Source organism: Helianthus annuus, chromosome 11, assembly GCF_002127325.2.
Source record: "Helianthus annuus cultivar XRQ/B chromosome 11, HanXRQr2.0-SUNRISE, whole genome shotgun sequence".
NCBI classification, from domain to species: Eukaryota; Viridiplantae; Streptophyta; class Magnoliopsida; order Asterales; family Asteraceae; genus Helianthus; species Helianthus annuus.
The window spans coordinates 86,393,500-86,421,471 of record NC_035443.2 but is presented as its reverse complement, the minus strand read 5'-3'; the positions used below and the strand labels follow the sequence as shown (position 1 = coordinate 86,421,471).

At 39.5% G+C, this 27,972-nt stretch overlaps 1 long non-coding RNA gene across 5 annotated transcripts; it reads right to left on the bottom strand.

Moving 5' to 3' along the window:
- Positions 1–1,857: 1,857 nt before the first annotated feature.
- LOC110890548 lies at positions 1,858–4,902 on the bottom strand. Of its 5 annotated transcripts, none has more exons than XR_004871653.1 (5): positions 4,642–4,833; positions 3,860–3,997; positions 3,117–3,424; positions 2,789–2,994; positions 1,858–2,431 (listed from the first exon to the last, which is right to left on the bottom strand). It is a non-coding gene; the product is annotated as an uncharacterized LOC110890548 (long non-coding RNA). The 5 variants fall into 5 exon arrangements; XR_004871654.1 differs by having other exon boundaries at positions 3,934–3,997; XR_002564561.2 differs by having other exon boundaries at positions 1,883–2,522.
- Positions 4,903–27,972: the final 23,070 nt, after the last annotated feature.

Here is a 27,972-nt window from a genome sequence, read left to right as displayed (position 1 = left end):
GAAAAACTATTTATGAGCCGAGCTCGAGCCTAAAAACTAAGCACAAATCAAGCCGAGCTCCAACCTTCATAAGTTAAACAAGCTTGAGCTCGAGCCTAGTCGAGCTTGACTCAGCTCGTCTGAACCCTTACTAAAAGTCGTATGTTTTTTAGTCTGCTGATATAGTTTGTTAAGACATGTATGATCCATTATTGGCTACTGTGATCCATTAAAACTCAATATAGTCCATTAAGACTCAATATGGTCCATTAAGACCCAATATGGTCCATTAGGACATGTATGATCTACTATTGGCCATCATGATCCATTAAGGCCCAACATGTGATCCATTAAGGCCCAATATGGTCCATTAGGACATGTATGGTCTACTATTGGCCATTATGATCCATTAAGGCCCAATATGGTCCAATAAGACATGTATGATCTAATATTGTCCATTGTGATCCATTAAGGCATCATATGCTCCATTAAGACATGTATGATCTACTATTAGTCATTATGATTCATTTAGGCCCAATATGGTCCATTAAGACATGTATGATCCACTATTGGTCATTGTGATCCATTAAGGCCTAATAATCCAATATGATCTATGAAGACATGCAGGGTGTAATATTGTCCATTGTGATCGATTAAGATCTGATATGGTCCATCAAGACATGCATGATCTATTATTGTCCATTGTGATCCACTATGACCCAACATAGTCCATTATGACATGTACGATCTATTATTGTCCATTGTGATATATTAAGGCCCAATATGGTTGATTAAGACATGTATGATATGCACATGACATTGTAGCCTAGTGACAACTTTGGGTGGGATAAGACTTAGAAACCATTAGGTCCTGGGTTCGATTCACACAAGGGGGTTTTCCCATATTTATGGGGTTTCCTCATGAAAACTAATTTTGGGCAAACTAAAAAGACGATCAAGAGACGAAAGCGGGTTACCTTAATCTATATTTTTTTAATTCATTATTACAAATTAAAACTATAGCTTAACAATCTATTTCTTTCCATAAAATATAACATTATTACTCACTAAACACCATTGTTTAATAATATATATACACGCGCATGTGAAGTTTAATTTAAATGAGCCAAACGAGCGAGCCACGAAACGAACCAAACCTACCTTGGTTGGGGCTCGACTCGTTTACAAGTCAAGCTAAGGGGCCTAACTAATTTACAAACCAAGCTGAGTGACTTGGATCATTTAAAACCGAGTTGAGTTTTATTTTTTTTTCGAGCAAACTCCGAGCCTGAGGTTTTTGAACAACCCGACTCTCGCGTGGCGACCCAACAAGTACAGTTTGAGAATTCATATGTGGGGATATCTAAGATCATTAACTTCTGTCATGTTTGATTTCATATTCATAAGTATTATATTTGACTTTTAATAAAGTCAATGAACTTAGAACTTGATAGCAACCACCAAAATTCATACAAATATTATGAGCAGATCATAACATTAGCAACACCAACGTTTGTCAAAGTTATGAGATTCCTGACTTTTCAACGTCAACTGCATTCTATTACCCTTGAATGTAGGGATGAGCATTTGGTACTGGGAACCGGTACCGAATTTTTCATACCGAATTTTTTCGATGCCGGTACCCACTTTTTGTCTTTTTCGGTATCAGTACCGGTTGGGTATGGCTCCGGTAAAATACCGAATTTTACCTTCAAATGTCGGTCCCGTACCGAATATTTCTGTACCGGTACCTAGTTTTGGCGAATTTCGGTATCGGTATTTTCGGTACCGGTACCAATACCACGCTCATCCCTACTTGAATGTACATTCTTGACTTTTTAAAGTCAACTGGTATCAATGAATCCAACAAATTGAATAAAGTTTTCAAAATCAACATGAATAATAATAAAAAAAATAATACACGTGTTTGATTTTTGTTTATAATAAAATAAAATAATACACGCTACACAAAGAATACATATGACCCGTTAGAAAAGAATACAACCCAAACGGCCCATTCATAAAAAATTGGACGATATGCTACATTCTTTTTACCTTACAAGAGGGGTAGAACTGGAATCATTAACCTCTTAAAAGCACCCAAACAGAGAAACAAACAATAATAAAAAAAATTAACCGAACTTATAAGAGATAAATCTTCTCTTCAAACTTCCTAGTAGTCTTGACCTCTATTCCCCCATAGCAGCCCCAATCAGCAACCTTTTAGCACATCCAACCAATACAACTAACCATACCCACTAGGGGTGTTTACGGTTTGATTCCGAAACTGAACCGTTGGAAACTAAAACCAAACCAAGCCAAACCGAACCCATGCTTAAATATTCATTCTAAGCAGCAACTTCATGCCAATAATCATACTCCTCCCCCAACATATTTAACTCACCAGCCATAACAACAACCAACCTCTTATAACATTGCAAAAGCATAATCCCTGTATCAAATTGAAAACCAGCTCTATAAACATACCCAAACCTTGGACTGCTGAAATAAAGTTATAATTTGCAACTTCATCAAATGATAAACTGCATGTAAAAAAACCTACTTTCAGTAAAAAAAATGGTTTCTTTTAATACAATATACCAACTTAATTTTAAAAGTTTATTATTTAAAAAAGTATTTGACTGAAAGTATACTTTCAGACACATTTGCACCATTCACACCTATATAGAACATCAAAAATATCTTGAAGTTGTGGTTATGGTTTGGTTACATTTTTGTGGAGTAAAGGGGACCATACAACTAGCATTAAAACAACACAACAATTCTAGATTAAATTTGAATTTGGGACCTGCAAGGTGAGTTTAATCCGGTCAAGATGGGCAATAATTATTTTGGCAGTAGCACCGGAGAGGGCACCAACAACAAAGACAACAACATCTTCAGGCACAAAAGGGACAATAGCGAGCGGGAGTTTCAACAGTTGGCTGGTGGTGGGTTCGAACTCTCACATGGCTTCGACTCTCTTGACCATCAATGAAACAGTAGCAAAACCAACTGAAATGGAAGATCAAAGATGGTGAATCATGTATACGTTTATAAGTTGAAACGAGTGAAGTGCGAAAGAAACAGTGGAATTCGTTTATAGAATGGAGAGAGGAGATTGGGGGTATTTATACCTAGATGTTTGTAGTTGTACTGTTGTAGTTTTTGGAGATTGTGGGTTTCCTCTAGGCAGGTGTGCTGGGTGATCCCAGCTACCCAGGGTTTTTGTTGCTAATAAAAATTGTTAGGCTTTCATAAAACAATACGCAAAGAGTGATAATAATGGACATGTACCAAATGATCTTGTTACCAATACAGTATTCTCGTGGCGATGTTACTAAGGTTCGAACCCTCAGGACAAAACAAATCACATCTGCATCACTTAGTCACATCACAAACCTTGAAATTAAAAACAGCAGCTACCAAAGTAACTTGGCACACCCTGCAAGCATACAAGACCATGTTGATAATAACTTAGATAAACAGGAAACCAGGGTCAAAAAAGTCAACCATAGTAACATAATATAAAAATCATAAAAAAAGGTTGTACGCACTGCCTCATATGGTACAGTTGGATTCAGTCATTAAATTAAATGAGTTTATTGAACTAAGAACATGTGTAGTGGGAGGGGAAGATAATGTCCCTACCCTTTGGCGTTTTGTGCCATGTGGCGGTCCAGTCAGCAGGTGGGCATTATGGGGCATTATCTTAAAACGGTTCTAGTGGTATAATGCCCCATAATGCCCCAACCAATCAATACCCAATTATTATTTTTTTTCAAATTAAAACTATTGGCCAAAACATCAAGGGCAGGTGTTGGCAGCGGTCTTATTGGCCAAAAAATCAAGTGCAGGCGTTTAAAATAGGACGCCCCACCCATTTTTTCAAGAAAAATGCTCCCGGGGGCGGTCCCAAGGCCTGTTTGGCCGTTTTTTGAGAAAAATGCTAACCCCCCCCTACGGGTGGTCTTAAAGCAGTTTTGAAGTTTGAGCAGCTGCAACACTTTGCACAGGTCTACATAGAAAAGAAAAGAAAATTGTCATTTCTTTGAATGATATCACTAAATATGATTAGCATGCCTTGAGTTGATAGTAATACACACATCAAGATTCAAGATATCATTCGAATTTATTAAAAACCAATACAAAAAAATTGAATGTCCACAACTAGACAATTTAACACTATCTCAACATTATCATAACCACATAAGATTGAATAATTTGCACATTACAGGCGTTAACATCCAAACTAATAAACCATTAATTAAGAGGCATTTCATCAGACAACAAGTTGACTAGAGAAAAGTTGAACATCCAAAATCAGTAAATCACACTACAACAATAATCGCAGTTCTATATACAACAAGGAAATACATAAAGATTCATATATATCTTCATCTTCAATCATATACATGTGAAGCCCAAGATCATAATACTGGAAAGATTCAGAATGCTCGACACCACATATTAAAAATCTACATAATTGCAAGCCCTAATTTTTAAACGTCAAAGTAATTCGACCACTCACGACCAAAATAAATTCAGAAAAACCTACAAAACCAAATACGAACAAAACTAAATTCATAATCGGTAATTTCAGTTATAAGATTTCTAATTCTATAACCTAATTTTCTCAAAGTTTTGGTGTAAATAACTTACCAAACCAAGACGAGCTTCAACCGATGTTGATGAACAGTGGATATTGCATATTATCCAAATTTTCTCAAAAATGGATAAGCGATGAAGTTGAACTTATCGTAGCAGGTGATGGATTAGGGTTCCAATTGCACGTGGAGGGTGGATGACTAGATGGTCACGTAAAACGACTAGGCTGTGACCAAAGAATAGTTATAGTCGCATTTTTCTTTTAGCCACAAATAAATATTATAAGTGACTAATAATGATACCTTTGGTCACACAAATTCGTAACTTCGTAACTGACCATATAAATTATGTTTTAGTCACATTATTAAAAGCCTGCTATGACTGTGGCTAGTGATTGTCACATTTTTAATTATAAGTGTGACTAAAGGTTTCTAAAAGATGTATTTCGTCACATGAATCAAAAAAATATTGTGGAAATAGGTCATATTTCGCCACACTTATGAGTTATGGCTAGTTAATGTCACATTTTTTACTAAAAATGTGGCTAAAGGTTTTGAAGTGTTATACAATTTCATATTAATAATAAAATGTGTGGCAAAAGGTGTTGAACTGTTATTCAATGGTCACATTAATAAATAAAATGTGTGGCTAAAAGTGTTTTACAATATTATAAACGACCTTTAGCCACACATATATTCAGATATGTGGCAGGTCGATTTTGGAAAAAATGTGGCTAAAGCCCAGTTTTGACGTAGTGATGTAAGGCATTCATGATATACGCTAATGAACCCGACAAAGAATCACGAAAGATTGGAGATGTACCGGTAGTACGAGATTATGAAGATGTTTTTCCGGAAGATTTACCGGGGATACCGCCTGAACGGGAAGTAGAGTTCGGGATCGAATTGATTCTGGGCGCGAAACCCGTAGCAAAAGCCCGTACCGACTTGCACCGTCGGAATTACAAGAGTTGATGTCCCAAATCCAAGACTTGCTTAACAAGGGATTTATAAGGCCGAGTGTGTCTCCTTGGGGCGCACCGGTATTGTTCGTGAGAAAGAAAGACGGGAGCATGCGCATGTGTATCGATTACCGGGAGTTAAACAAACTCACGGTAAAGAATCGATACCCGCTTCCGAGGATAGATGATTTATTCGACCAACTACAAGGTGCGAACTGGTTTTCCAAAATTGACCTTAGATCGGGGTATCACCAACTAAAGGTCAAAGAAGAAGATGTGCCGAAAACGGCTTTCCGCACAAGATACGGACATTACGAATTCCTCGTGATGTCATTCGGGCTAACAAACGCACCCGCGGCTTTCATGGACCTCATGAACCGGGTTTGCAAGCCAATGCTGGATAAGTCGGTCATCGTGTTTATCGATGATATATTGGTATATTCGAAAGGTGAAGCTGAACACGCACATCACTTACAAGAAGTGTTAGAAACCCTTAGACGAGAGAAGCTATACGCAAAATTCTCTAAATGTGCCTTTTGGTTACGAGAGGTACAATTTCTTGGCCATGTTATAAGTGCCGACGGAGTACTGGTGGATCCGTCAAAGATAGAGGCCGTGTCAAAATGGAATCCTCCGAAGAACCCTTCAGAAATTAGAAGTTTCTTGGGGCTTGCGGGATATTACAGGAGATTCATTCAAGATTTCTCCAAGATTGCGTCACCACTAACAAAGCTAACACGAAAGAAAGAGAGGTTCATTTGGGGTGTTGACCAAGAGAAAGCGTTTCAAACGCTAAAAGAAAAGTTAACTCAAGCTCCGGTACTAACATTGCCGAACGGAGTCGAAGACATGGAGGTTTATTCGGATGCTTCACTATCAGGACTCGGTTGCGTGTTGATGCAACGGGGCAAGGTAATAGCCTATGCCTCGAGGCAATTGAAGATACACGAGAAGAAATATCCCACACACGATCTCGAGTTGGCGGCGGTAGTGTTTGCATTAAGAATATGGAGGCACTACTTGTATGGAGTAAAGTGCACCATATTCACCGACCACAAGAGTTTGAAATACTTCTTCGATCAGAAGGAGTTAAATATGCGACAAAGGAGATGGCTGAAAACGGTGAGACTACGATTGCGAAATACGTTATCACCCAGGGAAGGCTAATGCGGTGGCAGATGCTTTGAGCAGAAAAACGGATTATGTCCCGATACGAGTAAGATCGATGCAACTCGTAGTAACCTCGGGTATACTTGAACGTATTCGAGGGGCGCAATTAGAAGCAGTAAAAGAAGAGAATTGGAAGAAAGAAAGAAAGAATAATTGGTCAGTTGAAAGATTTGACGGATGGGAATCACGGATTAAAGACTCGATCCGGAAGGATATGGGTCCCACATACCTGTGGAGTGAAGGCACTTCTACTTAATGAAGCTCATAAATCCCGTTATTCAATTCATCCGGGTGCGACCAAGATGTACAATGATTTGAAACAAAACTATTGGTGGCCCGGAATGAAGAGAGATGTGGCGAAGTACGTGGAAAAATGCTTGACATGTTTACAAGTCAAGGCGGAGCATCAGAAACCATACGGCAAACTCCAACCGTTAGAAATTCCGGTTTGGAAATGGGAACATATCACAATGGACCTACTAACCAAGTTGCCTAGAACGAGTCGTGGTTTCGATGCCATATGGGTAGTGGTGGATAGATTGACGAAAAGTGCTCACTTCATTCCAATACGTGAGACTTATACGTCAGAAAAGATGTCGGAGGTTTACACGAATGAAATAATAGCACGTCATGGGGTGCCGGTGTCTATCGTGTCTGACAGGGATACCCGGTTTACTTCGAATTTCTGGAGAGATTTCCAAGAGCAAATGGGGACCAAATTGTTCATTAGCACTGCGTACCATCCTCAAACGGATGGACAAAGTGAAAGAACGATACAAACATTGGGGGACATGCTACGGGCGTGTATAATCGACTTTGGAGGTAGTTGGGATGTTCACCTACCGTTAGTTGAGTTCTCATATAACAACAGTTACCAATCTAGTATTAAGATGGCACCATACGAAATGCTTTACGGTAGGAAGTGTCGAACCCCGGTGTGTTGGGGTGAACTGGGTCCACGAGAACTCGCCCACCAAGATATAGTACGAGCCACGAATGAAAAGATCGATAAAGTTCGGGCACACTTGAAGGCGGCTCAAGACAGGCAAAAGGCGTATGCCGATAAAAGGAAAAGGCCGATTGAATTCCAAGTTGGTGACATGGTCATGCTAAAAGTCTCCCCATGGAAAGGTGTTATTAGATTCAGAAAAAGGGGGAAGCTAAGCCCGAGGTTTATTGGACCATTTAAAATTATTGAAAAGGTCGGCAAAGTAGCTTACCGCCTCGAGCTACCGGCAGAACTAAGTGGAATCCATAGCACGTTTCACGTGTCACAATTAAGAAAGTGCCTAGCAGATGAAACAACCTATATCCATTACGATGACATCGAAGTGGATAATAGTTTGAAATATGCGGTAAGACCGGTGGAGATTTTAGATCGAAAGGTCAAACACTTACGAAATAGACAAATCGATCAAGTCAAAGTCAGATGGGAGCATAGAAAAGGCTCGGACACTACGTGGGAGTCCGAGGAGGAAATGCGACGACTCTACCCTACATTAATTGGTACGTAATTCGGTTTCGGGGACGAAACCCTTTTAAGGGGGGTGGACTTGTAACACCCCGAAAATATAAAACTTTATATTAAAATTATAAAATATAAATAAACGGGAAATTTACTAACTAGAAACTTTTAACCTAGTTAGTTAATAGACTAGAAATAGCTTATGAAGGGGTTAAAGCCTACTAAACAATAAGTAGAACAAAGTGGAGGGGCATGAATTGTCAAAACTGAAACTTAAGTTACTAATAGTAACCAAAGCAAAACCAAACACCCCAAAAACTTGGTGTCTGGTCAATCAAGAGAGAGGGGCGACCAAGGGATTTGCTTCAAACCCTAGTTTGTCTCAAACAGCTCAAATTGGAAGCCCAAATTAAGTCCAAATCAAATTCTAAACACAAATTAGTGATCACCTCGGCATAAGGATCAAAAGGTATGTAAAAATTTGATGTTTTGATTCACCATGAATTCTAGGGTATTGATGAAAAACTGAAATTTAGCCTAGATATGTTATGCTTGAACAAGTCTTGAAGTAATATGATGTTGAGGGTTGAACCCTAGATGATTATTAGTGAAAATCATTGCATGATACTTGAAGAAATTACAAACACCATTGTAGGTGATCTATGATATTGTAAAGTTAGACATACACTAGGATTATGGTTTTTAATCTAGTGAAAAGCTGAATTGTATGATGAAATCCAGCTATTTAAATGTTAAGTGGGTGAAATTTGCTTAATTGAAGTGAATTTAGATGTAAATAACAAGCCATGAACTAAGTGACGATTAAGTAGAAATTCTGCCCTCAAGGTGTTTGTAGAAATGCCTCAAAGAAGGCTTATAAATAGAAATTTGAAGCTTTAACGCCTAATTAAGATGTTTCGGTATATTATGCGAAGTGAGGTCTAAAGAGGGTTCTAAACACGTCTTGAATTGAACTCTATAGGACAAGATACCGGGACGTCGAGCGGACAAGTCGGTGGTGATTCTCGGTTGAAGGGCGTGCGCTGAGGTATGTAACTTATTTCCGTTACATTTATTATATCGGATGGTTCAAATATGTAATTGAATTTTGAATAGGAGTGTTTTGAATAAAACAATGAAGTCGTCGTATCGATTGATCGACTAAATTCGGTTGGTACCCGTTGGTAGTCGTCACATAGGAGGATTCCTTAGACGAGCCAAACGGGTCAAATAATCAAGTAAAACATGATTTATATTCCAGGATATGATGGATTGTTGTATGTTATTGGTTGACATTTATAACATGTTAGAATTACTAGAATTGGATGTAATGAGTCTTAGAAAAGCGAATCATAAGATTTCTTTGAGTGAGATGAACAAAACCAAAACAAGACATGGATTTCCAGGACCCACCGTAAATTACGGTAATACCGTAATTTACGGTAAGGGTCAGACATTTTATGGTGAATATCTCCTGGTTTACGGTGACCAGACATTTCAAGGTCTCACCGTAAATTACGGTGATACCGTAATTTACGGTGGATCCAGAATCACTTTTATATTTTTGTTATTTCTAATGTGGCATTAAACCTTGGGATTATATTATATAACAACGTCAAAACTAATGATTTTAACGGTTTTGATCATAGGTAATTTGGCGGATCTTACAGGTGGCGATCAAGCGATTTAGTGAAGAACCGAACACTCCTTTTTGAAGCTTCCGCAATGTTTAGATCTTTTGTAGTCTTTGTGTATGGGTTGTAAACACAAGTCAAACAATTTCTTTTAAAATGCTTTAACTTAGTCATTAGTTGACTAAGGTCTTTGTTATTTATGAACTTCGTTAATGAAAGTCATGTACTTAAACTATATAAAAAAAAAATCAAGGGTAAAATTTAGGGTGTTACAGACGCGTTAAAGTAGCATAAGCTACCTAAGCGGGTCGTAACGGGTCAAAAGCACTTAGGATAGGTTTCGTTTTAGTACGTAGGCTTTGTTAAATCATGTTACATAAGTTCCCCTACTTATTTGGTTTACGAACCCTCGTACTACCCGATCCTCCGATAGGGCCGTTTATTTATGTAGTTACCTATATAGGTGCCGTTTGATTCCGTGATCTTCTAGCATTGCTTGGTGGTTATCCTACGACTTCTAAGCAATCTCAAGTGAGTACATAGTACCCCTCTTTTACTGTTTTCCAAACATTTTGGGGTGAAACACATGTGCCTACTTGTTACTTTCGTGCTTTCTTATTTTCACATCATATGCCTGCTATGTTCTTTAGTACACTTATAGTACATGATTTCATTACATTGTTTTCCTATGTATGTTAACTTAGCATGCTAGCACATTGATTTACATTACATTGTTTTGCTATATATGTTTACATGGCATATTAGCACATTGTTTTACATGACTTTTCTGCTTTGTATGTTTACTTAGCATACTTAGTACATTGTTTTCACATAACTTGTTTACATTTGGTATGACATTTGGTTTGCATAAACGGTTCTTTACTACATTCATTAACATTAGCTACGCTGCTCGGTAGTAAGTAATGGTACCATAGGACTTGACAAATCCCGTTCCTGACACCCTAGGTTTGTTTGGGTGAAAGGAATGACTGAATCCGAAAACATTTTACTTTGATAACCTTTACTCTAAGGTTATCCTGCTGTCTCAAGGCTTGAATGTAATGCGTTAACTTACCACATAAATGTTTGTATTAATAAAACAAGCTTTTACTGGACAAAACATAACTTTTTGATTTATTCATAATACTTTGTTTTGTTCCTTTTTACTTATGGTTAAGTATTCTCATTTTGTTACTTACCATACATAACTTTTGTTTTAACTACATGACTACATATTGGGTTTTAAACATTGACAATGGTTTAGACAAGAACATTTGATGATTGGTTTGAACATGAACTATATGCTTTGGTGATTTGTTTAAGTGACTTAAGTAACGATATGTGTGTAGTATGCTACAAGCATGGTGGATACGCCGCTGGTACTTCCTATATATAAGTGCTTGTAATGTATTACATGACATACCGTTATTTAAATCATTCAATTTTGGACTTATACACTTTACACAAATAATATCTTTTTCACAAGACTTTGTTTTACAAAACAAATTATTTTATACAACTTATTTCTACTTGGTTATTCTTTAACCATACATTATTCTTTACTTATACATATCATTTGATTTTATCGCTTTTCAATGGATTTACAAAACAAAACAACTTACAAGGTTCATGACTAACTTTCATTAAACACTTTTCTTAAACCTAAGTCATGAATCCTATTTTCACAAAACCTATGTTACTCACAGGCATTTTTATGCTGACGTACCTATTTTCACATGTGTTTTCAGGAGCTAATGCATAGGACGATCGTGACACGCTAGGGTGGACTCGGGCCTTAGTGACATAAAACAGAGCTAGACTTAGTTTAATTACGTTATGTACTCTTTATTTCAGTAGTTTTAAGACAATGTAACATGTTGGTTCTTGTTTTGAACAATGTATTCCACCCTTGGGTGATGAATAAAATATTATTTTAATTACCTTGGTTGTGGAACAATAATTCCGTTACAACACTCCCCGACGTTTCCGCCACGATTTGATGTTTTACGTGGTCGGGGTGTGACACAAGTCATCCCTAGTCGTGCATAGGACTTTGGTAAGCACCCTCTACCTTCCTTAATTGAGTTTTTCATAGTTTATAGCTTAGAAGTCAAACCGTCGTAATTAACGGTTGATTTAAAGATTAATCACTAATGGTCCAGTGATTAGTCAAATCAAAGGTAGTTATATGTTGGTAATTATGTGGGCATTAAACCCTTAAAAGGGCACCCTCTGATTCCCACTCTAACTAGTTCAAATGTCGGGTCAAAGTCGCTTAGAAAAAGTCAACAGAATGCTAATTTCCGATTTAACGCATAATTAACAATGTAGAAGGCTTGTAACCTGTTTTATCACTCATATAACTTGATAATAAGTATAAGAACTGGTCTAAGCTTGTTTGATCCGACCATTTACTGTTTTGACCCGGTTCGGAACCGAAAGTCGCAAAACTTTGACTTTTTCTTTGACTTCAGTTCTGACCCGTTTTGGTATGACTTAGAAATGCCTTAGGACTCCCTTAGGACCAGGTTACATGATAGTATGACCCTCTATGACTGGTTCGTTGTTTGTCCGAGTCGTTTGCACGTTCGCGTTATATGCTTAAAAGTTGACCATAATGCCCTTTTGACCTTAAAACGAGAATTTTGGATATGTGAAAGGACAATAACCTTAGTTACTGATTTCTAAACATGTCCCTAAAATTTCATGTCAATTCGAGGTCTAGAATAGGAGTTATGCTAAATAGCGCAATTAAGAAAACTTTTGTAATTAAACGGCGCAATTAGCATAAAGCCTATCTAGACCCAAATTTCGACACCAAACCTTTTACACACTGATATAATATAATTTTGAGATTTTTAAAGATTTTTAATTATTTTTAACCTGCTCATAACCTAAGGTTATGGCATTGATTCGGTAAATACCGAATATACCATTTTCGTACATAAAATGAGTTCTACATAGTATTTTGACGCCAAACCAATTGCTACTGATTTAAAATAATAAATAAAGTATTTTGAACTATATAACCTGATCAGAAAACTCAGATTTCCTCTATAACCCGGAAATCGCTTAAAACGACTTTATACGCGTATTAAACGCATAGTTTGGGTTTAAAACCATTTTTGTCAAAAGACTTATTACCTGCTGATGTAACTTGTTAAAATAAGTGGTTTTACTGATTACTTCAGACCCAAATCACCGGAGTGAAATTAATCACTTTTATAATCTTTAAAATGACCAAAATACCCCTACGGGGCGTATTATGGGATTAAACTCGTTATGGGCATAATGGAAGGTATCCTACTGGTATCACAACATATTTAGAGCATATTGACTTAGGAAACCTGTGTAAGACTCTTACGGTTACCCGTTACGCCATTTACGCGTTTGGTTCAGTTTATGTAACTAGTTTACATAAATTAGCCGAAACGGGTCAAACCTTGTCGTTTTAATCTCGAAATCCAGAATGTGGTTGGATTACCCATATTATACAAGTCTTCAAACTTGTCGGGTCTAAATCACATTCTATTCCGATCTTCGCTTATTCGTGGGTTCGAACCGTATCTTTCGTTAAAACTAACCGGTCTAAGCTTAGGTTTAATTAAAGACCCGTTAGGATTCTAATAGGTTATTATAAACCTTCGTTCCAGAATAGGAGACCTGGTAAAAGCTACCCGCACTTGTTGTTTGTGAATTGATACTTGCAAAGGTAAATACTTTAACTTATTTTCCCTTATACGGGCTTGGGGTACGGTATATAAAATACCGCTTGGTCCAGCATTGAATCTTTAATCGAATAGAGATTAAATCATTGATATGCTTTGTTTTGAAATGTTTTATTTGCTTAAAGCCTTTGGGGGGTTAATGACCATGTCCCGGATATCCTTGGCATCATCTTACGAGATGGCCACGACTTGAGCACGGGGTGTAGGCGTACACCCGTATGTGCATAAATAAATACATAAATAATGTGGTGTGTCTATTGATCTTTAACCCGGTCTATGGATTGGGCTACTGAACGCATAAGAAACATGTAATTCGTTTACAAGTATTATATTAAAATAATGATCCCAAGTTATAAAAGTTTGTGCCACGTGCATTCAAACCAATTTTTTTAAACCTTTACAAAAGTGTCGGTTGAATGTATTTACCAGTGTAAACTGACGTATTTTCCCAAAAAGGTTAAGTGCAGGTACTAAGCGAACTAGGCTGGCTTTCTCCTAGCATCCTCAATAAGTCCCGCAAGCTTGGATGTCAAACTGTTGAACATGTTTTCTATTTTATTTTTGGATCCCCTGTGGATAAATTTCGACTGTTGTGATACTTGATATTACAATTTAGTAAAGTTGAAATATATCTATCTTTTGCTTCCGCTGTGCATTTAAATATTGTGTTGTTTGACTGTAATGTTACCAACTACGTCATGATAGTCCCCCACCGGGCCCACCGGTGAAACGTGTGGAAATCGGGGTGTGACAGGTTGGTATCAAAGCCAACGTTGAGTGAATTAAACACTATCCTTATGTGTTTAATCTCAATGAGACAATTGCACATACTCGAGTCTAGACAAGAACATAGGACGAATTCGAATTGTTGCATTAGTTTGTCCTTTATTGTTTATTGTTGATTTCAATTGCTTAAGCAGGAAATATGCCACCGGCAATCAGAAGAGGAGGAAGGGGCAAAGGGCCAATCACTACCCACAACGATCACGAGGCCGGGCCTTCACACATGCGAGCTCCTGCCAGCACAATGAGTGCCGATCCTCAGAGAAACAGAAGGACCTTTTCGAGCCCGCTAGAAGATCTACCTCGCACAGTTCAACACCTTCTTACCGTCACTCTTTTGGGCCGAACTCGGAAAATGAGCCCGATAACCCTCAACCTTCATTCATACATCTCCAGCGTTCCGTTTCGCACCGTTCCTTTGGCGACCCCACTCCTGTCTTTCGGGGCCGATTCAACCCGGCGAACTTTATCCAAGAACCAGTAGGTTTTAACCCTCTAGGACCAGAGGACCATTTCTCCGAAGACAATGCGATGGACATGGACGAGGACACGGATCCCGTCGAACCTGCAAGAGGTACCCCCAACCATCCAATCGAGATCTCTGATGGATCATCCTTTCATGGGACACCTTATCAGGGTCCCGACAGTTATCAAGCAAGGTTCAACCACTGTGAGTGGTACTTTACACCCTCTCACCATTTATCGCCTCATGAGCAACAACAACAGCAGCAGCATGATCCCTCCGAGGATTCGCGTTTCGTGGTAGTCACGCCACCGCCTCCACCGCCTCCAGTTCATCAAGCACCTCCAGATCCACAAAGGCGTAGGAGAACAAGCGCACAGATGTCCACACGAGGAGGGGATTTGCACTTTAGCACCCCTCACCACTCAAGTGGAAGTCATTATCCGCCACTGCCTGAAGACCCACAAATGGGTGGACCTTCTAACCCACATGCAGAGGTGAATTCTGCACCAGTTGCACCACCTCTGCCACCATTTGGTTATGATAACCCGATACCTACATACGCTGGTTCCACAGCGTACAACCCGTTTGAGCAGCCAGCTCACACTCACTACAACTATATTGGTGTCGACCCATACATAGAAGCGGCGGCAAACTACCACGCCCTTCATCCTGAGGTACCTTATGAAACACCTTGGGGAATGGGATACTCAACTCATGGGTATCTAATACCTGCTAGACCTCCGGCTCAGCACTTATCGCAGCAGCCACGTTTTTCCCCACCGAAACAGGAAGAAATCCTCCACCGTCTAAACAGGGTGGAGCGAGATTTTGAGCAAGAACGTAAGAACAACCGTGGATTCCTCAAAGGCCTAGCAAACCTGCTAAAAGGAAAGAAGAAGCGAGATCATTAGTCTCTATATGTACTATTGTATTTCCTATTTCAATCAAGTCCCTACGTGGACATTTATTTGTCTTTCAGTCCCTGCGTGGACTTGCCTTTTTAGTCCCTGCGAGGACATCTATCCTAGTATTTAGTCTCTGCGAGGACTTGCTTTCTGTTTAACCTCTGCGTAGGTGATTCGTCTATTTAAAGTCCCGTTTAGGGCAGTTTGTAATCCTTTTATTATGTATTGGAATGCTAGGTTTATAAATTTCATTTTTGTCATTATATGCATAAATATATGAAATAGATAAATCAAATCATTCTTTTTAAAATAATCTGCCTATCATATAAAGAATCTTAACGGTATAACCTAGCCTTCGTGTCATTATAAGACCCGGCCAAGGTGGTAAGACCTGATTAAAAAATTCAAATTCCTGTTAACCTCTGTAAACATGTTAACACTCCTGGCAGACGCGATTCGTTAAAATTACACGCGTCATTCTTATATAAGGACCCTTCAAGGGATTCCAAACCCTAACTTAATGATCTATAAATCATGGGTTTAAATCATCAAGTAAGATGATCACATAACAATCATCCGTTTCGGCTAATTTATGTAAACTAGTTACATAAACTGAACCGAACGCGTAAATGGCGTAATGGGTAACCGTAAGAGTCTAGGTTTCCTAAGTCAATATGCTCCAAATATGTTGTGATATCAGTATGATACCTTCCATTATGCCCATAACGAGTTTAATCCCATAATACGCCCCGTAGGGGTATTTTGGTTATTTCAAAGATTATAAAAGTGATTAATTTCACTCCGGTGATTTGGGTCTGAAGTAATCATTAAAACCACTTATTTTAACAAGTTACATCAGTAGGTAATAAGTCTTTATGACAAAAATGGTTTTAAACCCAAACTATGCGTTTAATACGCGTATAAAGTCGTTTTAAGCGATTTCCGGGTTATACAGGAAATCTGAGTTTTCTGATCAGGTTATATAGTTCAAAATACTTTATTTATTATTTAAAATCAGTAGCAATTGGTTTGGCGTCAAAATACTATGTAGAACTCATTTTATGTACGAAAAGGGTATATTCGGTATTTACCGAATTAATGCCATAACCTTAGGTTATGAGCAGGTTAAAAATAATTAAAAATCTTTAAAAATCTCAAAATATTATATTACATCAGTGTGTAAAAGGTTTGGTGTCGAAATTTGGGTCTAGATAGGCTTTATGCTAATTGCGCCGTTTAATTACAAAAGTTTTCTTAATTGCGCTATTTAGCATAACTCCTATTCTAGACCTCGAATTGACATGAAATTTTAGGGACATGTTTAGAAATCAGTAACTAAGGGTATTGTCCTTTCACATATCCAAAATTCTCGTTTTAAGGTCAAAAGGGCATTATGGTCAACTTTTAAGCATATAACGGGAACGTGCAAACGACTCGGACAAACAACGAACCAATCACAGAGGGTCATACCATCATGTAACCTGGTCCTAAGGGAGTCCTAAGGCATATCTAAGTCATACCAAAACGGGTCAGAACTGAAGTCAAAGCAAAAGTCAAAGTTTTGCGACTTTCGGTTCCGAACCGGGTCAAAACAGTAAATGGTCGGATCAAACAAGCTTAGACCAGTTCTTATACTTATTATCAAGTTATATGAGTGATAAAACAGGTTACAAGCCTTCTACATTGTTAATTATGCATTAAATCGGAAATTAGCATTCTGTTGACTTTTCTAAGCGACTTTGACCCGACATTTGAACTAGTTAGAGTGGGAATCAGAGGGTGCCCTTTCAAGGGTTTAATGCCCACATAATTACCAACATATAACTACCTTTGATTCGACTAATCACTGGACCATTAGTGATTAATCTTTAAGTCAACCGTTAATTACGACGGTTTGACTTCTAAGCTATAAACTATGAAAAACTCAATTAAGGTAGGTCAAGGGTGCTTACCAAAGTCCTATGCACGACTAGGGATGACTTGGGTCTGCTTTGGAGCTCCAGAATTTCCCAAATGTAGAAGTGTGGTGTGAACAAAATGTTGCACATGAGGGCCTCTTATAGTAATCTAAACCTCATGGATCATTGACAAACAAGTCTACCAATGGCCATGGATCATTTACAAGTGTGCCTAGGGGTTTTAAAGCATGTAGGGGGCGCCCATGCTGCAAAAATAATGGTTCTAAGTCGGTTAGAATGGAAAAGGCAGACATCTAGCAAAGTTTTCGGAGCAGACAGCCCCTCGCGTCATGCGTAGCCCCCCCCCCAGGGACCGTCGCGTCGCGTGATGCCCCTTCTGATAAAATCTAAACTTTTGATTTTTTAAGCTTTGGTCCTTGCCCCTTCAAAACATTGTTTCGACTTTATTTATTGCATTTTGAACCCTCCAAGTTGACTTATAAGGGCTTCAAGACTTATACCCACTTTGTTAAGTCCTTGATTTGCTTTGCGTTTACCCGAAAAGTCATAAACTTCATCGTTGACGCTTCTAACCCCTCGTATAAGAATTCGATCATAACTTTCTCATACGATAACGAAACCTTATGAAATTTTTGTCATGTATTCTAGTGAGCATAATTAATCGTTACAAAGCTTCGGGTTTGCTAAAAGGTCACTCAGAGGTATAACTTAAACATGTTGACACATTTAACCCCTGTAGTTTGTAATCTCTCACTTTCTTCCACTTTTAGTTCCGTATGATCCATGATTCATTCATTTGAAGGTACGAGCATCATGTAGGGTTACTGTAAAGTATATTTATCCCTTGTTGACATTTTGAACTCTTGAATTCACATACTTTCTATGTTTGTCAACTTTAGTCCTTCTATAGTATTTATTATCACGTTCAAACTTATGACACGTGTCAATACATTATAGGACGCAAATTTTCGAGGTGTTACATCCTCACACCCTTAAAAGAAATCTCGACCTCGAGATTTACTGAAACAAATGAGGGTACTTTTCTTGCATTGTGGATTCTACCTCCCAAGTATACTCGGGACCTCTACGGGCATCCCATTTTACCTTTACAATCGGTATATACTTCCTTCGAAGCTTCTTAACCTGTCGATCCTCGATCGACACAGGTTTTTCAACAAACTTTAAGCTCTCATCTATGTGTACATCTGTATGCGGTATGACCAGTGATTCGTCAGCGAAACACTTCTTCAGATTGCAGATGTGGAACACATTGTGGATACCACTAAGCTCTTCCGGTAAGTTTAACTTATAGGCAACCGATCCGAGACGTTCGATGATCTCGAAGGGTCCAATGTAGCTCGGGCTTAACTTGCATTTCTTACCGAATCTCATCACTCCCTTCCAGGGTGATACTTTTAGCAATACCTTGTCACCTACCTCGAAGTTAAAAGGTTTACGCTTCGAATCTGCATAGCTTTTCTGCGTATCTCGGGCAGTTTTCAAACGGTCACGAATCTGGACAATCTTGTCCGTCGTTTCAAAGATTATTTCAGGTCCTGTCAACTGGACATCTCCAACTTCCGCCCAACAAACGGGCGTTCTGCACTTTCTACCATACAAGGCTTCGAAAGGAGCAGCTTTAATGCTCGTATGGTAGCTATTGTTATATGAGAACTCGATTAATGGTAGGTGGTTATCCCAACTACCACATAAGTCAATCACACATGCACGAAGCATGTCCTCAAAGGTTTGGATTGTACGCTCACTCTGTCCGTCCGTCTGAGGATGGTAAGCCGTACTGAAATTTAAGCGCGTGCCCAAAGATTGTTGGAAACTTTTCCAAAAGTGTGACGTGTATCTGGTATCTCTGTCAGAGATAATAGACACAGGCACGCCATGTAGAGATACAATCTTATCTACGTACAATTGGGCTAACATGTCGGAGCTATAAGTCTCCTTAATGCGTAGGAAATGTGCTGACTTAGTCAATCTATCAACTATGACCCATATCGTATCGTTTCCTTTCCTTGTCTTTGGCAACTTGGTGATAAAATCCATCGTCACCATTTCCCACTTCCACTCGGGAAGTTCAGGTTGTTGTAGCAAACCTGACGGCTTTTGATGTTCAGCTTTGACTTGCGCACAAGTCAAACATTTAACGACATAGGTGGCTATAGACTTCTTCAAGCCTAGAAGTGTGCTTTCAAATCCTGGTACATCTTGTCAGCTCCAGGATGAACGGAGTATTTGGAACTGTGGGCTTCCTGGAAGATAACATCTCGTAGTCCCCCATAAACTGGAACCCATATTCATCCATTTAACCTTAGAATTCCGTCCTTTCCGTAGGATAACTGTTCTTCAGTTACTCCTAGCTTTTCGTTAGGATAGTTAGTTTCCTGCACAACTTCCTTCTGTGCAGCTAACAACCTTTCGTTCAAACTATTCTTTATCTCAATGCTCTTGACATTGATTCTAATAGGCTTTACTCTTTCCTTCCGACTCAAGGCATCGGCGACCACATTCGCCTTGCCAGGATGGTATCTTATCTCACAATCATAATGATTCAAAGTTTCCATCCACCGTCGTTGCCTCATGTGCAAATCCTTTTGGTTGAACAGGTGCTGGAGGCTCTTGTGATCAGAATAGATCACACACTTGATGCCATACAAATAGTGCCTCCATAGCTTTAGTACAAATTCAACGGCACCCAACTCCAAGTCATGGGTGGTGTAATTCTTTTCATGCATCTTCAACTAACGTGAAGCATAGGCAATAACCTTGCCTTTCTGCATAAGCACACACCCCATCCCGGTGTGTGATGCATCACAGTATACTACAAACTCTTCTATCCCATCAGGCAATGTCAACACAGGTGCATTGCTCAGCTTCTGCTTAAGGATATCAAAGGACTCTTGCTGCTTAGGACCCTAGTTAAACTTAACATTCTTTCTAGTCAAAGAAGTTAGGGGTGCAGCAATCTGTGAAAAATTTTCAATAAAGCGCCTGTGATAACCTGCCAATCCTAAGAAGCAGAGAATTTTCGTGGGCGTCTTCGGCTCTTGCCAATTAGTGATATGTCCACAGTCATAGATCCAGTCAAGTGACAATTGAACCAGCTAATTATAAGATAGGGGCAAATGTGAAAACTCTTAATGCTGTAAATTGTAACAATGTGTCATTTTGTGCAAATTGAATGACTCGCCAGTATTTCCCCCTTGATAAAATCTTTTTAAAACATGTTTCAGTTGATTTACTGTGAACAAGGAAAAGTGTCGTGTAGCACTACCAGCTTGGATAAAGTGGCCCAGTAAATAAATAAACATGTTTTTGTAATCAGGGGATTTCCCATTGAAGTTCCTTTATTGTAAATTACGGGGTTTGTCCCGAAACTTGAAATAAAATAAAAGGGGTGTTTTCAGTTTAAACGAACCTGTTAACAAATTCCACTGCTAATTTAAATGCCAATACCACGTGTTTCTGTCCCGCGGCTTCCGAACTGGGAAACTGGGTCGGGGGCCGTGACAGAAAAAGGTGGTATCAGAGGCACTGATTTAAGCCAATTAAGTATTTGAAAAATACTTGATTTTCCAAATTTCCATTCTGTGATTCTGTGAAAATTTAATTTACAATAAATAAAATTTTAATTTGGATTTTTGTGTGTTTCTTCATGTGTGCTAACAGCATGAATGAACTGTCGGAAGCACTCCGAAACTTTACCATCCATACTATCACGGCCCCCGGCCCGGTTTGACCCGTTCCAGGAGCCGCGAGACAGAAATCCCGTGGTATTTAATTTAGGTGACAGCGGAAGTCTTTTTAAAACAGGATCTTTTAATATTTAAAACTGCACGTTACATAATTTAGGGATAAAACCCTGTAATTTACAATACGGTGATTTCAATGGAAATCTTTATTTTTCAAAACATGTTTCTTTATTTATTTACACTGAGCCACTTTTCTAAGCTGGTAGTGCTTCTTGGCACTTTTCTTTGCTCACAACAGATCACCTGAAACATGTTTGAAAAAGGTTTTGTCAGCGGGGAAATACTGAGTGAGTTCATTCAGGTTTTATGAAATGACCCATTGTTATAAATTACAGCATAAGAGCGATTACAATGGTTCCTATCTTATCTTTATCTGGCTTTCTGTCACAATGGTGACAAGTCACAATGGTGACGGTGGTCATACCACTATTAGGTCAATGAACTCTAATAGTGACGTTTCTCCCTAGTAGGTCAATGAACCTAACTAGGAGAAATAGTAATGTGCACAATACCCCACTAACCAATAAATCAAGATATCCACGACTTAGTCCCTGTAATTATAACTTTTGAAAATAGTTTGGAGTATTGTAAAACAGTTGATAAAAAAAGAATGACTCACATTGCAGATTTAACGAGCAGTGTATAAGCCTTACTGATTTGCCTGTGATTAACCTAATTTAAATAGTAATGCACACACACACAAACGGGTTAGTAACTAATTCAGCAGTTACGTCAATTCATGAGATCAAACCCTCACATCGATTAACAAGTGCGATACTTAATAATTCAATCGGATTCACAACGAATAACAGAGCATAGTCTGAATTCGAACAGCACTCAAATATTCAAGTCGAAATCATGACGAATAATCAAAGTACAAGCTCAATTTGAGCAGCACTCGGAAAATCGTTGGATAGTTACAATTGATCGGACGTTGAATCGTAATAGCGATCGAGTTATTACCCTGATTGCGGCAGCACTTCGTGAATCGTGTGTGTTAATTGCAATGTTTTAGCTCTATCTCGACGTACACAGTGAAATTGTGCGTCGTTTTAACAACAGAAATCAAGTGCCAAGGCCGGCTATTTATACACGAAATTGGCCACGCTTACAGACCGTAAGCCTTATCCCTTACGGTCCGTAAGGGATAAGAACCGACTATAGGGTAGCCCCCTACGCATGTAGCTTTGCTGAGTTGACAGAATGAACCAATCAGATTTAAGCAACAAGTTATTTTAGATAACTATCAACTAGGGTTTGCCCCCCTTGAGTTTTAGGGGCCCTGATCCTGATTCCGTTTGTTCTGAAAATTTTAGGGCTAATGCAGAATTACTTGGGTGTCTTAATTAGGGTTTTCTTATTGACTAATTATCGTCCTAATTATTGATTTTAGTGACAGTTGTTACATCCTCCCCACCTTAAGAAAAATCTCGTCCTCGAGATTTACTGAAATAGATGAGAGTACTTTCGCTTCATCTCTGATTCCAGTTCCCAAGTGTACTCTGGTCCTCTCCTGGATTCCCATTTGACTTTCACTAGCACTAGTCGTTTGTGTTTGAGAAACTTAATCTTCCGATCTTCTATTTGTAGGGGTTTCTCTACGAATTTCAGCTTTTCATTTACCTCTATATCTTGAAGAGGTACTACCAGGGATTCGTCTGTGAGACATTTCTTGTGATTGGATACATGAAACACATCATGTACTCCTGCTAACTCTTCTGGTAGTTGTAAATGATAAGCTACTGGTCCTATTCGTTGGATTACTGGAAATGGTTCTACGTATCTTGGACTTAGCTTCTTTTCTTACCGAATTTATAAATTCCTTTCCAAGGAAATACTTTCAATAGCATTTTGTCTCCAACTCGAACTCCTACGGCTCTTGTTTATTATTTGTATAACTCTTTTAACCGTCTTCAGCCTTTCCTTCGTGATACTAAATATCACAGTCGTAGTCACCGAGGATTTCCTTTTCCTCATGTTTAATTCTTGTTGCTCAAATATGTATCTTAAATTCTTATGACCCGTATGGATAGTAAACTTGCTTAGATAATGTTTCCTAATCTTAAGGGTAACCTTATGGCTTCTAATTCTAGGTTTACAAGTGGTATGGCTTTCTTCGTGCTTGTGCAATTGCCTTGATGCATACACAATTATCTTTTTGCGTTGCATTGCCATACATCCAAATTCTAGCTTTGAAACATCACCGTATACTTTAAAATCTTCTGTTCCTTCTGGTAAGGCTAGGATTGGAATATTTGTTAATTTATGCTAGAGGCTTCTTTTTGTTTAGGTTCTTATTTAGAATTTACTGTTTTAGCTTAGTTAAGGATATATCTATCTAAGAGAATCCTTAATAAACTGCCTATAGTATCTGGCTAATTTTACAAAATTCCTAATTTCCATTTAGGGATTACGAAATCTTCCATTTTAGTAATTTGCTGCTATCTTAGCAGGATCTAAGTGAATACCTTCATGATTAATCATGTGACCTTACGTGGTTTATTTCCTGTAATCATAAATGCTTCTCCGGCGGGTGCCTGGATTTTCTATAAAGTTCTTATCACAGAGAATTCGAGCAGGGTTGGCTACTAACCAATCCATTTCTAACACAACATCAAACTCGGCTAATTTCATAGGAATTAGATTGGCGAAGAATTCTATGACCTGAGAGTTCTATATTTTCCTTTTAGCCTGTTTCTGTGACAACTCGAACTTTAGGCTTACTTTGATGTAACGTTTGTGCACGATATGTGATTTTATAAACCTGAATGATTAATTGATTTCATGATAGATGTTATGTTATATGCATTATGTGCGTACGTATGTCGTATGTATGCGGACCGAGTACACGAGCCCTTTGGGTCACTCCTTGTTCTCGGGTCCATTAGGTAATCGAGTGGGCTCGGCCCACTCCCCACTCGCAACACACAAAACTGAGTTTAGGGGTTTTGTTTTACCACTTTTGCAAATCACAAACACACACACAAACCCTAGAAGCTTTGCTCTCTCTCTCTCGTTCGTTTGGAACCCGACGGCACCAAGGAACACCCTTGCTCGGATCACACTCTCCTTCTTGTAATCGGTTAGTATGATGTTTTATGCTTGTGTGTTAAGTGATGCTTTGATTACATGCTTAAATCGAACCGATTAGAATTTGCATGATGATGATCTAGGGCCGGTTAGATTATGTGGTTATGTTGGTCCTTGAATGTATTGTTATATAATCAGTTTGTAGTTGTGATTAGTTTAGAACCGAATGTATTGATATATAGAAATCGGCTGTTTTGATGATCATGTAATTGGCTTAGATATGAACCGGATATATGTGCGAATGTATGAATTGCATAAGGATCGATGATCTGGTAGTATTACCGAATGAACAAGTAATCGGCTATAGTATGCATCGGGTTAACTTGAATGTTGGTTTGTCGATGAATTGTTGGTTGTTCATGCATGTTATAATTAGGGTTCTTATGAATTTGTGTTGCAATTGTTCTGTTTGATCGATATCATGCTATTGATTTGTTGAGAATTTTGTTAATTGATCTGGTTACCAAACTGACCAAACTGTTAGCTGAAATCACGGATAAGTCAATGCAGGATTTATGGAAACCGGTTACACACACACGTCACACGGTTGCGACTCAGATTGCGAGTCGAAACCTCGTGGTCACGACTCGAAACCACAACAGCACCAGCCGAGACCACGATTGCGAGTCCCGTTGCGACTCGCAACCAGCACATGACCACTCGTAACCAGACCATGATGAACCGAGACCATCATTGCGACTCGCAACCAGCTGTTGCGACTCGTAATCTCTGGTTACGACTCGAGATCTCCGTTGCGACTCGAGACCACCGTTGCACGCACACTGTTGGGCCTTCACTGTCATGGGCCCAATCTATTGAGCCCAACGATTTGAATTGTGGACTGTTTGCTATTGGACCGATATACGTTTACTATTTGGGCCGATTGAGAATCTGGACTGTTTTGTTATTGGGCTGCTTATGCTATTGGGCCGGGTATTGTTGGACTTAGACAATTGGATCCTCACATGCTATGTCTTATCTGCTTACGTGCGTACATGTTTGCCATGACTATACGTGATTGCTATATACGTACTATATACGAACCTGACTCGTATAATAACCATGATAGGACGTGAGTGACCATTTACTTGCTACTTATATTCCTTGTGTATCTGCCGAGCAAACCAAGGTGAGTTCACACAGCCAAGGCATGGGATTCCCGGGTTGGGAATTGGGTTGGATATGTTGGATATGGAATGATTACTCGTACTTACGCATATACCAGACTATAGACCATCGTCCTCAGGTTAGTCAGGACACGTTACGTAAAGCCTACGTAACCCAGTATATTTGCCATATGTCTCCCGGGTCGGGAGGACACGTTACGTAAAGCCTACGTAACCCAATACCATCTACTGGCTTCCAGGTCGGAAGGCCACGCTGCGTAAAGCCTACGTAGCCCCCACGCGTACCACTGTCCTCGGGGAAGGGCACGTCACGTAAAGCCTACGTGACCCTGTACGTTTTCCTGTTCTCGGTAAAGAAGAACACATGGTCGGAAGTTAGTCTAGTAAGTACCGTTAATGAGACGCCCTCATTAGCCAAGATAAACATGGGAAGCCCCCACCTTTATTACACACTAGTATGGGAAGCCCCCACTAGCTATACTTATGCATTACATTATGAACTTACTTTCTGTGAACTCGCTCAACTAGTTTGTTGATTATTTGCTGCATGCCTTACAGGACCTTAGGTAAATTATGGAGCTTGCACAAGGAAGGAGCAGGTCGTTGTGGCAGATGGATCATGAACATTATTGAACTTATAACTTTATTTGGGTTTACTTTACATTGCTTCCGCTACTTAAAACAGTATTTGGTTTTGAAACATCAATCATGTCATGGAGACTTACGTTAATTACTTTTATATTAAATGCTATGTTTGATATGATTGATGGCTTGATCCTGGTCAGTCACGCTCCCAAGCGGTGGTATTCCGCGGGTGGATTTTGGGGGTGTGACAGATTGGTATCAGAGCCATTGGTTATAGAGAACTTGGTTTTAATATGGGGAAAACGTTTTTATTAAAACCGGACTATAACCAGAACAGTGCTCTCAATGATCCACAACGACGCTTCGCTCCACGTGCAAGACTCGACATCTTAGGTAATAAGGTTTATGTTTATTGCCTGTATGCTAGAATTGTTTAGAACTTTGCTCGCATTACGCTTAGATACACATGCTTTGATTTCATGAGAACACCTATATGCCTACGCTTTTCTGTCATCGCCCTACCCGCGAACCATTCTTACGTATGCTACTTGTTACTATGAAGATCATGTCTGGACGAATCAACATGACACAAGCCCAGCTAGAGGCTCTTGTTCAAGCTCAAGTTGCTGCGGCAGTTGCAGCAGCTCAAGCAGGTAGTATATCCTGCAGTATAGGCACACACTAGGATCTTTAGATCCTACATTAACGCTCGTATTTAACTCTCGTCCTATTCGTACACATTAGGTCAACACGCGCAGCAGCCTGTCTGCACGTTCAAGAACTTCATGGACTGTCGTCCGAACTCTTTCAGCGGCACAGAAGGAGCAGTGGGACTCCTCCACTGGTTCGAGAAGCTAGAATCAGTATTCGAAATGTGCGAGTGCCCTGAGGCTCGCAAGGTCAAGTTTGCTACCGGTACTTTGGAAGGGATAGCATTGACTTGGTGGAACGCCCAAGTCCAGATCTTAGGGTTGGCAGCTGCTAACGCCACCCCATGGAACGATTTCAAGGAACTCATCAAGCGTGAGTATTGCACGCGGGAAGATATTCACAAGCTAGAAGACGAGCTGTATAACTTGAAAATGGTTGGATCGGAAATCGAGGCGTATACTAAACGGTCTAATGAGCTGGCCGTTCTGTGTCCAACTATGGTGGACCCTCCATACAAGCGCATTGAGTTGTACCTCAAGGGATTGGCGCCAGAAATTCAGAGCCACGTGACGTCGGCTAACCTCGAAAACATACAGGAAATTCAACGTCTCGCTCACCGTATCACCGATCAGGCAGTTGATCAGAATAAACTGCCCAAGCGTGTTAACGCTACTGCTAACGTCACCACCTCAGTTACTCCTGCTACATCTGGTGACAGTAAAAGAAAATGGGATGGAGATTCTAGTAAAGGTTCAGCGACCGTTCAGCCACAAGCTCAGCAACAGAAAATCGACCACTATCAGAGTCCCAGTCAGCAATCCTCTGGTGGTCACAGACAGAGGAGATATCAGGGTAGTCAACCCAGGTGCCACAACTGCAACAGGCATCACCACGGCCCATGTAACAAGGGTCGCTGTCAAAGGTGTCTTAAGATGGGGCACGAGGCCAAAGACTGCAGGAGCCCTCGTCCTGCGAATCAGAATCAGCAGCCTCAGCAACCAGCTCCACAAAACCAGCAGCAGCAGCAGCAGCCACAGCGTGGGAACCGAGGATGTTTCCAGTGTGGGGCTGAAGGTCACTTCAAACGCGATTGCCCTCAGTTGAACCAGAATCGCAACAACAATAACCAGGGCAATG